Consider the following 16,444-nt stretch of genomic DNA (forward strand, 5'->3'; position numbering starts at 1 on the left):
TTGTGAGTGCAGGGAGGGGGGCAATGGCCCCACAAGACGGGAAGGAAGGAAAATAGGGGCAGAAAGGGGTGCACGGTATGTGCCAACCAGGAATGTCTCCCAAAGACAAAACCTATAAAAGCATTGGGAATCAAAACAAGATCCGTTTGGAGGGAGACGTTAATAGCCGCAGTTCAGGGTTCTAGTTTCATCCGGGAGCCCATTGGTCAGTGGCAATTACAGGGCCTGAAACAAGAGCCAGGAGGGCAAAGGTTGTCAAGGCCCTTGAGAGCAAGTCATTTTCACCCTCTCACTCTCTGTATGTGTAATGGTTGTCAGCATTTGTGCTCCCTAAACAAACACTCATCAGCCATCAACTTACAAACCTCCTGAAAAAGGTGCGTTTCAAGGTAACCAGTTAAAATAAATTAGACAACATACTCCGTAAATTACTACACATTGTCCCAAAAAACTGGTATGCATAATGACAATATTATGTATTTAACATACATATATATATACATATAAGTAAAGAAAATGATTTAATTCATAATTAGCATGAAAAGTTATGATCCAAAATGTGACATTTCAAGCACAAAAGTTATATTATTACAGTACACAACTAGTTGATATATTGTAAAGGAAACTAGTGTACATACACAGACCTACAATCTGCTGTCCACGTATCGATATTATTTTTTCTATTATATTAGACAGAGCTGCAATAGGATTATGTGAAGGTAAATATACAGTATGGAACATCTGAAACCTTATAGACCTTTGCACATAACTGGAGCACATCTGTTAAATGTTAACCATTATAAATGATTATAACAGAGGATAATTCACATTGCAGACATGTGTAGTCCCACGTGCTTGCTTAAACTTTGCAGGCAGCCCAGTATATACATGCTGGATTTTTCCTATTCCATACCCAGGGTTCAAAACTGTGTAATCACATTGACACTAACAAAAAAAAGCTATTAGGTTTCCTCCATTTTCTTTTCAGCAACTTACTTTTCTAGTTTTAATAAAAGTTAGATAAACTAGTGCATGTGAATTTCAAAATAGATACATGTGTATATAATATAAGTATTAATGTATAAATAACTATTAACTGTGAACTTAGTTACTTATAATGTCCAGATTAATAGTGACTCTGTTACTGTGATTTAAACCCCAGAATTAGCTCCCAGCTCACAACTATCGTATGTACCTACAAAACAGCAAGAAGTAGCTGCTAGGTTACTGGCCTTGGATTTGTTAGGGGAACACAAATGTGTTGATACACAATATACACATATGCGCACCTACAGACACACAGCTATACATCTATACACACACACACACACACTTAAACCTCCCAGAGGGACACTCTGACACACTGTCAGGGGTGTGCAGGGGTCAAGGTGTTCCTGACATCCTGAGAACAAAGGTCTAAAGTGACAAGATGCCACTGTCCAGTCAGTGTCAGTTTTTGGCTTTTTGCCCTATTCTCTGCTTTAACTACAATTTTAAGGGTGCCTTTAAACAAAGAAGCTTTCACCCCCAAAACAATCAAGGAATTTACTTCACATCACACAGTCTATTCTTCATGGCCTATGGACTATTGGTTGAACTTTCATGTACATAAAGGTAATTTACACATACATTTATGTACTCAGGTTTACTGCAACAGACTATGGTGACAATATTTCAAACTGACGTGTGGAGTGCTCTCTAGCACAGACTCTTTCCTCTTCAATTTCAATGAAACTGGATTTTAAGGACAACTGTGAAGGCTTCTCCATTATTACGTATAATTGCTTCTAGTAATTATTTGGTTGCATTTATAGAAAACCTGTGTGTTTCTCTGGCTGGTTCAAAAAGAGCTCAGTAATTACAACATGGACGCCGTTAACCATGAATAGACATGTTGGCTCTTGAACTGGGCCCTTGGTCAGCCATGGAATGTTAACACTATGTTGTTTTTTGTTACGTTAGAGTGGATGCTGATGTGCTGGGACCGCTCCTTATGATCAGTCACCTCAGCCCCTTCATCACATCCAGTGCTCCACCCTTAAGTTCTTCAAAAAAAGAAATTCCCACACCCTGTCAACATGCAAGGATCAAGCTATCAAAGTTTCAAAGTTTGCTTGCCTAATAAAATTTAGAATTGTTTAGACTGATAGATATTGCATTTTTTTAATGTATTCTTGTCCAATTACTTTTGTATTTGTGCAATTTAAAATTTCAATCCTGTCAGATTAGGTTACTTAAAGCATTACACATTTCTGTCTGTTGCCTACACATGCTTGTGTGTGTGCTGGGTGTAGGGTGAACAAAGCCTTCATATGTTTAAGCTGCTTGTGTTTCCTCTCTGTCTCTCTCATGCTGTTAGCAGGTTTACTGGCCAGGCGGTGGGTGGCCTAATCACATTATGGTCATACGTGACTGACTGGCGCAGTGCCAAATCAGGGATAAGAATAAGGAAGATGACCAGAAGTGAGCAGGAGCTCATCACAGGGGGAGGGAAAATGTGTTTTCATTAGATAGGACCACTGTGCCTGTATACAAGTCTTTATGGAGGCTGTGTTTTGAGTGGTGATCTAAAAGTCTCTCAAGGTACGTAATGTAGATTTTGATTTGTATTATTCTGTAAAACTAAAATGATAATCAATAGCCAGGTACCACTAAACTGCCACAACTAACATTATTCCAATGTGTACAATCATCTTCTCAATAAAACATTTACATTATTTTTATATTGGCAACCATTCAGTATTGCTCCATTGTTTTTGAAACAAAAACATTTGGTTCAAATACAAAAGTTATGAAATGCAGGTGTTTGTGTTGTCTATTTGTGTGACATTATGGCCACACGATATAATAGACAACCTTCAACAAGTTGACATTCTTTGCATAACCCTCCACTGGACAAACTACACAATGCACTCCTACTTGAATGTCAATGCATGGCTTGGGGGTAATTCTATGCAGCCATTATAGAAAGATGTCTGGAGAAGAGCCACCATTTTAGTGAAGGCAGGCATGCCGGAACAAGAAGGGTTAATGGCTGCTGCTTGGAGAGTGGGGGATGGATGGCATTGATTGCTCAGGATGTTGACAGCACTTCTCCAATTTGATAGTGGAGCTGTTATTAGATGAAGAGCCTTGTTTTTAATAAAAGCACCATGTGATTTGCTTCCACTCATCCAGTAGGAGGACGAGCAGCCTCAAATAGCCGCCACTGAGCAAGGCAAAGAGTCACTGTTGGACTTCAGGATTTAAATCAAGACAATAAAGCTAGAAAAAATGGTTAACTTCAACACATGCTTTAAACAGGTCAGGACTACTGTTTGTCTAGCTGGTAAGCACCACTGAACCCATGAGAAGTAGGTCATTTTCATATACTAGATAACAGTAAGATAACTCTCAACTCTCTCTCTCAACTGCCAACCCACCAGTCTCTAGTGACACAATAGCTTATCTGAAGCACTGATGGGGCCTGAAAACAGTTGTTGTTGTTGTTGTTGCAACCTGCCAGTGTGATCCTGTGGACTAAACAAAGCCTGATGAAGAGTGGCACATGTGTCTCTGGTATATTAGAGCCCTGTTAGCCCTGAGCCTTACCCCTAACCACTGTCTTTCTACTCCTAGCTACAGTCATTGCTCTCACTCTGTCCCACCCTACACAGCTATATACTGCAGACCAAGTCCCCTGGGCTATAGCCATTGAACAGGCAGCCCAAATCAATAGCCCTGGATGTGCAAACACAGGGAAGTCCCCAGCCCCCTCCGGACGCAATCTCACAGCACACGTCAATACTCATCATCCTCAGTCATCTACCGCCATGCAGGGAATCTGAGATGAGGGCAGGATCCCGGCTCTGAGGGTGAACTAACCCCTTCACCTCCAACAAGACTACCTAACACAGTAAAGGTATCCATGGGAAACCCTCATCAAATTGCAGTTATTTACAGAAACTGTGTAAACAGTCACACCTATCTGCAATGAAAACAAAACACAAAGAAAATCCCTATAGCAACCCCTGGCAGTAAATCAAGGCAACCAAAATGCGGCAGTGCCCTTAGTGCAAACTCCACCAGAATACAGCATGAGAAAAGCTGACTTCAGATGCATCCACCAACATTCCTGTACACCAGTAACAGGATCTCACAATAACAGAAGAGCCTCTCTCATCCCACAGGTACTCTTAACATCTCATTCCAGGACTAATCTTTTTTAGCCAAATTGCTGCCTGTCAAAACAGTTCAGCAAAGGAAATCTTTTAAACAGATGCAGCAGTAGTAATTTAATCGCAATTAAGGTCCCTAGCAGAAAACTGGATCGCAGCCAACAAAAGTGATAAATGAAAAGTATCCATAAAAGTGGGTAAATGCTTACGGATTGTTTTGGACATTTGGCTAAAAAAAGCACAATATCTAAATTGTTATGTTTTGAAGAATGTACTGAACATGCTGAGATAAATAAAAGACTAACAAAAAAGCATTTCCTTGTCTATCCATTTGTGAAAACGATCTGTGAATAAACCAGATTATATATAGAGTAAGTTTCTATATCTTAAGAAGGACAAAAGCCCTGATGCCTTCAGTTAGTCCATCTGCAAAGTTGCCTCCATGCTCTCACAGAAAGTGAGTGTTTCCTCTCAGCATGACTCTGAAAACATGCATTGTGGGGGGCAGAAATCTTTTATCCAAATCAAATAATTGGGGCCTTGATCCCACTGCGGGAATCCAAGAATCATTTATAGGGGCTCTTTCATTTGGGAGGGGTGATGGGTGAGGGGAGTGTGCATGGGGAATTGGGCTGAGCGGATGGCGTCCTTTATCTGCTAACTACTGTAAAGGATCTCATGGTGAGCTGGCCATACACTGCCGCCAACAAAGGCTCTGGCTAATCGTGATCCCATGTGCAACAAGGGAAGTAAATCTCACTGCCACTCAGGACCATATGGTAGAGGTCCTACTCACAAGCACACCCACTTCTGATTCTGTTGTAACAATTATTAGGGAATAAAAAAGGAGATCACATAAGAGCTAGTTGGCAGCTCAGGGCCCAGGGGAATGTCTGCCTCCGACTGTCCAGTCATGTTTGTAGCTAAAGAGCTTTCTGGCTTTTGGGGGAACAGACAAAGTGGCGGGGACAAGGGACTAAACGTCCAGGAGGAGAACATGTTGCTACCTGCCCTGGCCACAATGAGGCTGCACCTCTAAATAGGGCACTGAAAAACAGGCCTCTAGGCAAGACCACCCCTCCCTCCATTAATCACTCCAATTACAAAGCGAGAGAGAAACAGACAAAAAATGGGTGGGGAGTGTGAACAGAAAGACACAAACAGGCAGATTTGTGTATTTTTTTCCATCTCGTTAAATTTAACAGCCAGAGATAGACAGACCACACTTGGACCTATAAAGGTAGATTTCAGACTGAATGAAAAAGTGGATCTGCATGTTTAGTTCTTGGGTAAACATGTCTGTTGGTGACCAGTAAGTGTGGTGTGCCAAATAAACTGACTACATTTGTTCAGCTCCAGCCCTTTCACCAAGATACCACATTCCACAGGCAGAGGCCCCATCCCCCATTACACTAGCCGGCCCCTTTCGCTGCCTCACACAAATGCAACGTTTATAGGGTGGTGTGGCCAGAAGTTCACACTCATTGGTTCAAAGACCCTTTCACAGGCAGAGCAAACATTTTAGTGAATCACATCTGTGCCACCATATACAGTCCTCCATAAGTTAACCCCTTAATGTAATGTTTCAGAGCCGGAAAATACTAGACCGCAGAGACCAGATTTTCCAAAGACACTGTGCACAGGCTTGCATGGGGCCCCTTCAATGCCACTCTTGGATAATTTTTATGTGAAACTATTAGTTTTGTTCTGTGAAGTGTACAGTGACATTAAATTGTCTCCATTATGCTTAAGCACTTATTTCAATGGCTGTAGACTGTACAATATTTTGGGGGAACCTTGTAATCAAAGCCGATTAGTGCAAGAAACTACTGCTGCCATCAAGCCGAAGTAGCTATTAGCTGTTTCTTCAGGGTTAAAAGCTTTGGCTAAAAATACCTTGCATATCTCACATCTTTCAAAGAGCAAGAATCCACTTCACCCCCATGCTAATGGCAGCAGGAGACATCACACAGACCTGATGGGCCTTTATATACATTCTTATTATACTGACAGCACCGGGAACTTGATACATTCAGAACCCACGGAAAACCCTCACTGCTATTAGGACACATCACATTTAACAATACATGAAATGACAAAGGTCAGTACATCTGTAGTCAGACAGGTAAATGACTAAGATGTCAGGCGTATGGCAGGGGACAGAGAAATATGGGGGGTAGAGCGGGGTATCTATGAGAGAAGTTAGTGTTATGACTGTCTCTGAATGCATAGTATCAAATGTTCAAACCATAAGCACGATTCACAGCTTTTTGTTGAGTCTAATCGATCAGGAGCGATTTCTCTGTTCAGAGTCAGACGTATCTGTTTCCTCTCAGCTAGCGTTAAGTGTGCAGGGGCATTCCACCTCTGACAGGCCATTACCCCCTAGGGACCCCGGGCTGGGATGTTGCAGCCAGTCACGCATCTGGAGCTCATCTCTAGAGACCAACAAGAAGCTACATCTCTACATCTTTACTGGATGCTAAGACAGCAGAAACACCCAAAAACTGACCATACCAAACTCGTAGTTAATGTAGGAACTACTGAACCAAAGTATTCAGACAACCATTACGCATTGTTAGGTAAAAGCTCTCAAGTTCCTGGTTTAAAATACCACCATGGTGTGCGATACTACTCAGTACAAAACCAGTGCATGAGTAGCTAACTACACTAACTACATCACTTAGCAGAGGCACGCCAAAGTAGAGCCCACAGTGAGCAGGTAGGCCAATGAAATTACTGATGCCATTCCACAGTGTAGCTGCTTGGCACATATTTCTGTTTACCTGTCTCCTATTGTCCACTCTTTCGTCAGTATTATATATACAGTATTTTAGCTGATTTAGCTGTATTGTACTATTACACTATTTAATAATACTGGAATAGTTGCCACTTGATGGCCATAACAGACATAACAAAAATGCATTGTGTATATATGATCAGATTAGATAAAATTGTGATGATTATTATGGGGAAATTGCATTTTTGCAGCAGCAGAGAATCTGCAGTAGGTAACAGAGCAAACAGACTGCACTGATATAAAACAACAGCTGAAAGAGCACTTACTAAGAATACATACATGTTAAGACATACAGTATTTCCTGTTGTATGTTAACAGGTAGGGCAAATGTTTGAACACTACATAATTCCCATATATCATTCTGGTATAAGTTGTGTACTAAAGATACATTCTACAAATGTATTCTTGCTATACAAAAAATGTGTGGCCATCAAAAAAATACATTTTCTTCAAATCAGTTACAATGGTTTACATTTTTTTGTTATCAACCGAAATGGACTGCTCTGTAATTTGGGAATACAAGTAGTTTGTTTAAGCAAATGATCTGGCCACACATCCTCTTTCTACTGAAAGCATGGAGCTTCCTAAGGTTTTCTAATCACATTTATTTAGGGCAGGAAAACCTGAGATGTCTTTGTTTGACCAGATGGCTGGCTAATCAAGGCTGGCTCCATGGGGGGTTGGGGCATCCCAAATCTGCCATAAACATTATTGAACCCTGGTCCACATTAATACATTGATGTTTGTTAGAAAAGAAGCTTTGTGATCTGACATTCATTTACATTTCTGATGCAAAAAACACACCTGACCAAGATAAACACCTGGACATTAAACAAGTGTATTCATCTAGACAACATTTATGTTCTCAAGTAATTTAACAAAACCTCTACACTGCAGAATGCTTGACACTGAAAGAGGTTTACGAATAGAGCAATAATTAAAGCAAAAACATTTATATTTTACAATAACCTACATTCATGGTAGTTTCTGCTGTTAATAATTCTATTTTCTGTGCCACTAATCATTTACTAATGTGGCTTTTGAAATTATCGACTCAAGTTGACATGGTCCATAGTTCTATTCACAGTGTGATTGTCTATTAACCAGATCAGCTGCAGGTCAGAGCCTGTTGTATTTCTGTGTCTGTATCTGAAATGAATTAATGACTCAATACAAGCCTTTTGATTCAATACAGGTGCTGAATACAACACTACCTGCACTGGTGGCATAAAAAAAAGTACATTTTCAAGTAAAGTAGAAATATCCTACATCGGACTTATGCTTTTTAAGTACACCTATAATTTAAATACCACGTGACATCTGTTCATTTGTTAAGCTGCATTTATCCAACTTATTAGCCAGTAAATAACATAATATAGGATAGCAAGTATAGGTTATATAGCTTTTAAGCAAAACTATTTTCTAAAAAAACAAGACATCAACAACAACACAAATCTTTAAACTCTTATACCTTATTCTTTGTATACCTATGCTGTCCAGTAACCAGTGTAAATGAATCACTACTACAGACAGGACTTTGCTCTAGATAGTGTGCCTTCATTTATGAATCTGTCTGTGCATTCGTACAATCTTTCAGAAAAGCCTCTGGCTTTTAACAGTGGTACTACTTAATGTTTGTTTCTTGTGGTGATTGTGATGTACAGCCCTGAATGTGGAATGTAAATGTTGGAAGCTGAGCTGTGAGTACATTGCTTTTAGTGTAATGTGACGTTTCCTGGGTTGCAGCCAGGAGATTTTTTTTCTTCCTCTGCTGCCGGTTGCTCTCTCTTACAAGCACATGATTACACTCAGCTTGTGTTTGAAGATTTACACTAATAACCTAGCCACATGGTACTATAAACTACATGGGATTTTGGCAGCCAGTGCAATGCTGACTGAAAAGCAGACAGGCCATAGTGAAAGGAAAGCCTCCTGAAACTCTTTCAACTCCTTCTCCTCTGCATGGCTTTGTGCCAGGTCCCAGTCAGCTGCTGTGTTTACCCAAGTGCCTTGACACAGTGGCCCAGTTAGCACCTACAGCTCCCTGACACTAGCCTGGAGCTCAGCCAAAGCAGTGGCAGAAGACAGCCAAGAAGGCCACTAACAATAGACAACTCTCACCCTTCACCTCATCACCGTCTGGCCATTCCTAATAGGTGCAAAACAGGGGCCAGAACCTAAAGGACTGTAACTCTTGTCTACAACTGCAACTTTTCATCTGGAGGATGCTGTGGTTAAAACATACACAGCCTCATAAACGTCACACTGTTTTATACCCCTGATATGACCCACCCTATACTTTAATTGCATTGCATTTCTGAATCACTTTCTGTGTGGTAGGTCTTTGAACAAGGCGAATAAGGCAATTTTTAGTTAGATCAATTACCCAGTCGATATCCAATCTGTACTCCAATAGCCTCGATTTAAATGTGTCTACGTGGATATCCAGTGTTGGTTATTTAGGTATGTCCCTGGTGGCTTTGTTATTAAAAGAGTGAAGAAAGTAAAGTGTGTTACATGCTACACGAGAACAGATACATCTTTTTGTCAGGTTTTATAGACGCTGATCAACGGCAGAAACAGCAGTTTAGGCGAGCATGTTTGAAGTGGAGAAGGAGGAAGCTACTATTTGCAATTTAATGGTTTTCCTTGTTTGTCTGAATATCTATTTACCTGAATAAGGGATGATAATGAGCCAATACTGTTCAGGTTCATTCTCGTAGCATGATAATAGATTGAACAATAGGTCTGACAGACAGTATTGTTTGGAATGTGTGGATTCTGTGCTCCAAAATTCTGACCAATTACACAATTGGTCTCAGAAACCACCTAGGAAAAAGTTTCTGCTCAGACAATGTGTCAAGAACAAGCTGCAAGACCTCTTAAACCAGTATGCTAAGAAGGCATCATTTTCTTCTTGGAGCGCTGAGAGCCAGAACAGTTTCTCTGTTCTGATGGAGTATGTAACGTATAGTGTCAGATGGGTTTTAATGTTGAAGAAGTCTGCTACACTGTGCTTTCACATTCTAAGCGAGTCATTACAATCCTGTTAAATACCACAGACAGAAAATTAACCCTGTGAAGTGGAGTAAAGACAGACCACTAAAGAACATACACAGTAAAGAGACCATGCATGCCACAAGGAAACCAGAACCTCATGCACTGTGCCAAGGGTCACTGCAACTACACTGTAAGCAGTAGTCAATTTACATATGCACAGTATATATCACTTTATGCCTTGAAACCAAATCAAATCAAATCAAAGAACTTCATCTGTCCCCTGGGTGCAATTCAAGGAATGTGAGCAGTTTACACAGTCAACAACAATAATAGCAGCTGCTCTGTAAATTTGAGAAATAAAATGATAAAATAATAGAATTAAATAAACAAAGCAGGATGGAGTATTTACAGTCTGTACAGTCTGTGTAAGATGGACATGGATTTTTACAGTCTGTGCATGACAGATGATAATGTTCATCTCTTGGTGGCCTATGCCTATTCAGCGTATATAAAACTTAAGAAGACTTTGCTCAACATGTCATATGACCTTGGCTCTTTTCCTTGCAGCTGCCAAAGGCGTTGCTAAATGTCTTTGTTTCGTTTGGCTATTGCCCTTTCTCTATTTGCCTGCATTAAAGAGCAGGTGTTATATCTTCGATGGGAGTGGTAGCAAAGGACGAATGTGGGGTGGGGGGGTTGTGGTTTCACTACAAACTGATCAAATTACAACAGACATCAGTTTCCATTAGAAGCAAGAAAGTCAATCCTCCAGGGTCGATTTGGGAAAGAAGTGTGACAACTCTAATGGACAGGCACCCTTTGCATTCAAATGTGACAAGTTCTTTTGTCCTTGTATTTCATTAGAAAAAACAAATAGCATAGTGATCAGTGACTATGCAGATAAAGGATCTTTCAAATCTCTATTAAAATGTCAGTAATATGATGTCACAGTAGTGTTTTTTTAACCAAGTAGCAAGCTCCAAGGCTGGCAATACACACCCATGTGGAAGTGTTAAATGTGTGAAAATTTGCAGTTCACCCTGTGGCCTCTTGGAACTGAGTTAGACCTCTTAGACCTTCATGTTTTAAAGGGGTCATTGTTACTATAGAAATAAATATGGTTACAGCCTGGTACAAAAATGGCTTTGGTCTCTATTAAGTTCCTTTTTTGTGACAGCTTCCTGCTTCCACTGCCCAACTGCTTTAGCTCCTCTCACCCTCCACCTCTTTGCCTGAGTTTAGGTGGACTGTGACACTACAAAGATGACAACAGTCTAAGCCTCCCACAGAGATTCAAAACAGCACTTCAGAAATCTACAGGTGACGTCACAGACTTTCCATACATAGTTATATACTATCTATGTTCTCTACACAATCGGAAGTGCATTCCAGATCACAGCTGAACTCTCTTTCTTCCACACCTGTGTGAGTGTGTCGCCCATTGTCTGTAACTTTGCAAAACACACAATCTGACACAGCAAGATACTGCATAACTGTCAAGCGTTCTTATTTACTTTTGTTTTATATGCACAAGACAGAGAAACACTATGAATGTCACCTTGGCATTACTGTCTGTTATGAAAGGTACTGTGTGTGCCTGATGTGATCAGACACATTCCAAATGGTTTTAAGACCATAACCAACCTTTAATCAAGCACACTTGTCAGATGCAATATGAAGGTAAGAACTCTATGTTAAATGCAATATAAATAATAATTAATAAGTTAAATAATAAAACAGATGAAAGTATCATTTCATCTATCTCTGAAGAAGAAACATTTCGAACATCCACAAAAGAAGAATTGTAAATAAAAGGTCAAAACACATTTACCTAAATAGTGAACACCAAGTATGTTTGTAAAACTGCATTTAGTTGGAACTATGTTTTTCAAATATATAACACACTGCGGTGCCACAAAACTTAATTTGATGATGTATTGTTCAAGTCCTAGAGTCCCATGTGTGTGTAAAATCATCACAACTGACTAGACACTGCCAATTAGAGCTCTTTCTGCCCAGGCAGCTGTGTGACAAGGGTGAAGAGAATGGACCCAGCACATAAGGCTTCCTTCTGCCTGCAAGCGGCAGATGTGCCCTCTGGGACTCAGACAAATAAAAAAACTGTCTCTGCCTGCACAAACGGGTCCTCCCAACCAGCTCCTCCCATTTAGACCCTATGGCTGTTTTCCTTTTACAGCCCCTGCGACACTGAGTGAAATGAATTGAAAGATCACCAATCAGTGGCACGACTACAACACGGACATGCACCCACCCACCCCCGTCAAAACCTCTGTCTCTTGTTGGGAGCCCCCAGTGGGAATGTTCACTGTTTGAAGAGTTAACTCTTTAATTCCGTCTGGAATGTTTCCTCTGGGTGGGGCAGTGTAGTGTGCTACGCCAGACCACTAAACCCTCTTCTACTTCCACTGCCTCTCCTCCCCCTCTCCCTCTCCCTCCACCTTCATCCTTCTACTAAATTCAATACCTCTATTTCTGGGCAGGGGGGAATCTTCCACACTTAGCTGTTAAGAGTAGGTCAGCACAAAATGAAGCCTGTTCTATGTCAGTATGGTTACACACAAATTCAATTCAATTTCCATCTGCATGTGAAGAAATTCTCACGAACACTGTTATTTTAGGGTCTGATAGATGGTAGATACCATCCATACAAACAGTAATAGAAACAAAAGAAGACGGTAATTCTGAATTATATGGTTCGGAGGTTTCATTTTTCCCTTTTGACAATCTTGTATGTGACAAATAAGCAGGCAATTGAAATTGAAAAAATGCAAATGAATTGATACTGCCTATGTTTCCACCAACTCCACAGGAAACTCAAAACACAACTGTGTTATTTCCATTCTGACACAAACTTTACTGTAGCTTTAACAGGTGGCCAACATTTGGCATTTTAAGAGTAGCATCAATCATATACATTTTAAAAATATAATTGTGAAGTGGTTGTTATAGCGGAAGAAATAATGAAATAAACAGCAGGACTGTTATGTGTGTGAATGTGAACATAAGTGAATTTCACAGTGAGCTAAAAATCTGGCACATTTAGCCAGCCTGATGTGCTGAGATCAGTGTAGCAAATTAAGAAATAAGGTTATCATTTAGTGTCTACAAAATTTGTGAGAGATCATAAATGATCATAGTAATATAATTTGCATTAACTGGAACAAAATTTAAAATTTTTTGCATAAAATGTCCTCACTGGAAAGAAAATGAAGGAACACAAAAACATAGCAAAATGTAGTGCCTTGTTTTACAGATAAATCCATTTGAGTTGATATTTTACTTGCAACAGTCCTTAAATACCTAACGTCTCCATGAGTTATTAGCTAGGCTTGAGGTTTTGAATTCCTTGTGTAGTCAATTTAAGCATGTCAGTGATAATCAGGCCTCCGCTCTGCTCTGAACAAGCACTACAACGTGTTTTAATGGACCTCAGCCGTCCTCATCATTGCTCATCTGAATGACTTCCATTTGCAGGCGGTTTGTACAAACAGAGGTCAGACAGTAATTCCAGCCTTATTACATCAGCATAACAGGAAGTCCAGTAAACAGAATAATACTAAGTACTCCATTTAAAACCTACTGACAGTTATGGCATGTGAGACGCCAACGTAATATTCAGAAAGCCGAAACCAGGTCAGACTGGCTCACCAGGCAATAAAGCCTCCTTGCTCCCAACCTTACTGAGGGACACACAACTGTAAGTCAACAATAGTGTAGCAGTGTGTGCATTGCTGTGTACAATCCACTGTCAAATTAAAAACTTGAGTCCATCAGCTAAATACGATGTCTTCTTCATTAATCAGAAAAGAATGGAAAATGAGGTAAAGCATAGCTGCCTCTTGAAGCTCATGCACAATCCTTATTGATCTCTTCGCTGCAGTTGTGCAGCTCTCCACTTCCTGGCTGATGTGTTGCTGGGGCGACAACTAAATTATGCAACAGTGCTGCCTCGACAGACAAGCTTCAGTGCAGAAGCAGCGCAGGCAGGACTCAGGAGTGGCAAGTGATGGCAGAGGTTGTCAATAGCCCCATTCACACAGCCTGTTCATTGAGGCACCACAGCACCTTTAGTGTGCCTCGCAGTCTGCGTAAAACATACAGAGGCGTGATCGTGAAGTTTTTTGTTGTACCACTGTTATGGGTCTGAGCCGCCAGCTGTACTTAACAGAGTCGAATCGACTGCTGGGTAGATGGGTGAGCCGGCATGATGGAACACTCCACAGTAAACAACTGACATAAGACACACCTTTAATAAACTCTGGCATGTCATGTTAAAGTGTGCACCGAGGCTGCATTACACCAGCTTTGTTTTAACTGTAAAAGAGAAGAAAACTGAGCAAAGGCAGAGTATAAAGGGAGCACACCTTTGTGCTGCTATCTGTGTGAATAACTAGAAACCAGATGTGGATCACTGTGGTCTTGTTGGTCACCTCTTTTCTTATGTTAAATGCATCCAACAACCAAGGTGTAGTAGACCAGTTCTACGAGACGATTGAAGCAATCAATCGCCTTAATGGATATGACCTGGATGACTGAGAATCTTCATCAACATCTAGACCAGTTCTACCTTTTTCTCTTGCTCTTCTGTTGCAGGGATTTATTAATCCACAATACCTTGTCTCCATAAGCACTAGAGCTAAAATGTTCTACCAAACAAAATAATCATTATACAAATAAGATTTGTATAAAATAAAATTTAACTGAATTGAATTTAAATGAAAATCTAATAGGGCAGGATGGGATAATAAATTAGCCTCATACAATTTAGCCTGCTAAACACATTACAGTGGAATCTGAATTAATCACAAAATGAAAGAGTGAAAGAATGTTAAGAATTCTAAATACTGTAATTGCATATAAGATGAAAAAAACAATCATGCCATAAAACAGTCCATTGATGCCCAAATTGCAAGCCTGACATGCACTCTCACGATGTGATAATTATATGTCTGGTTGCTTTGTCATTACTCTCGAACCGATCACCACAATACAAATGCAGACAGCCAGCTCAAAGCCTCTTTTTTGGTGTCACTAGTCATAAGTCAAAACTACACACCATGTGAACATGACTGTTTTACATTGTACCTATAGCATTTTAACCAACATTCTAATGACCAACAAACTAACAACTACTACTGCTGGTAATGTGGAGCACAGGGCTCAATCTGTGTGCTGCAGGCATGATTAAAACTCTATTAATCACTAACAGATTATAGCAAGAAGAGAAGGGAGTCAATGAATACGTGTGCATATGTGAGCAGAAGGGGTGAGGGCTGGATTACAGAGGTCATGCAGCCTCTATCCCACTATGGTAGAGGCCAGAGTGCTGAGGCCAGCCAGTTGCCCAGCCCAGCTCTGTTTCCACGCGACGCCTTTGTCCATCCCCTTGTTTGACAATTATTTACTCTGCTGTTTAGGACAGGGCTGAGGTCACCACGCATACATCACTGACACGAAAACACTGGCTCCTACGTCTGTCCACCCCCACCTGACCTGTATCGAACATCACCTCTTATATACAAAAAATAAATAAATAAGTTAAAGTGGAAAAATTAGCTGTGTTTTGCTAATGGACTTTACATACTGTGCAACTAGATGTCACATCATTATCACACTAACTGTTATAACTGCACCTTGTGAGATATAAGTTTTTCTAGATGTTACCAAACTCTCAGTTTGCTATGACTCCACATATTGTCCATAGTATTGTAGTAATTCTGAGTGTCCTTGTAGAAGAGACCAGCTGCATGAAATGTAAATGTTCATGTAAATGTCCTTCTGTACAATTGCCTCTTCAGGTAGTAATCTCATCTCCCCTCTGTTGCTGCTTTTAGGATATAATAAATGTGCCCCCCTCATTATTATAAAGGGTCGGTATTTGCGGCATCTGCCAGGCTTGTCTCTGGCCTCTCGAAGACAATGACATCAAAAAAAAAAAAAAAAAACAGTTCCCCTGCCTCCACTGTCCCCCTCCCCCTACAGCAGTGCAACCTGAAACTGCCTGAAGAGATGAGCCGTCATTAAATACTGCAGAGCTGACATAATGACAGGAAAGATAAAAGAGAGGAAACAAAAAAAGGCCAGACCAATTCTCGTCCCATAATGCCTCTCCCCCAACCCCCAGGCTCAGCCCACCTCTCCTAATAAAAGACACCAGGCCACAGATAGGGGACTGGTCAGCTACAACTTTGCTGCTATGATCTTCTGTTCTGACGAACACACAGACAAAGCCAGGCCATCTTGCAGAATAATACACCACCACCCTTTCTGACACCTCTTGGAACAATCAGCAGTCCAAAGTGATGTGTTTATTCATTTTCAGCAGATCCCTGTGAAGGCAGAAACTGTGGTAGACACACAATAACCACACATACACAACACATCAGTTCTTCTTTATGCCCACTTTTAAAATGATTGTCCTTCCTCAGCATCTCTACAGTAGGACTCCTGTGTGTCATTAGCAAAT

General features: G+C 40.6%; 1 protein-coding gene across 1 annotated transcript in view; it reads right to left on the reverse strand.

The window, feature by feature from the left end:
• LOC114433828 (AT-rich interactive domain-containing protein 3B-like) overlaps positions 1-16,444 on the reverse strand; it is a 41,098-nt gene that overhangs the window by 21,749 nt on the left and 2,905 nt on the right. The gene's annotated exons all lie outside the window — the stretch shown is intronic.

Source organism: Parambassis ranga, chromosome 3 (genome assembly GCF_900634625.1).
Source record: "Parambassis ranga chromosome 3, fParRan2.1, whole genome shotgun sequence".
NCBI lineage: Eukaryota > Metazoa > Chordata > Actinopteri > Ambassidae > Parambassis > Parambassis ranga.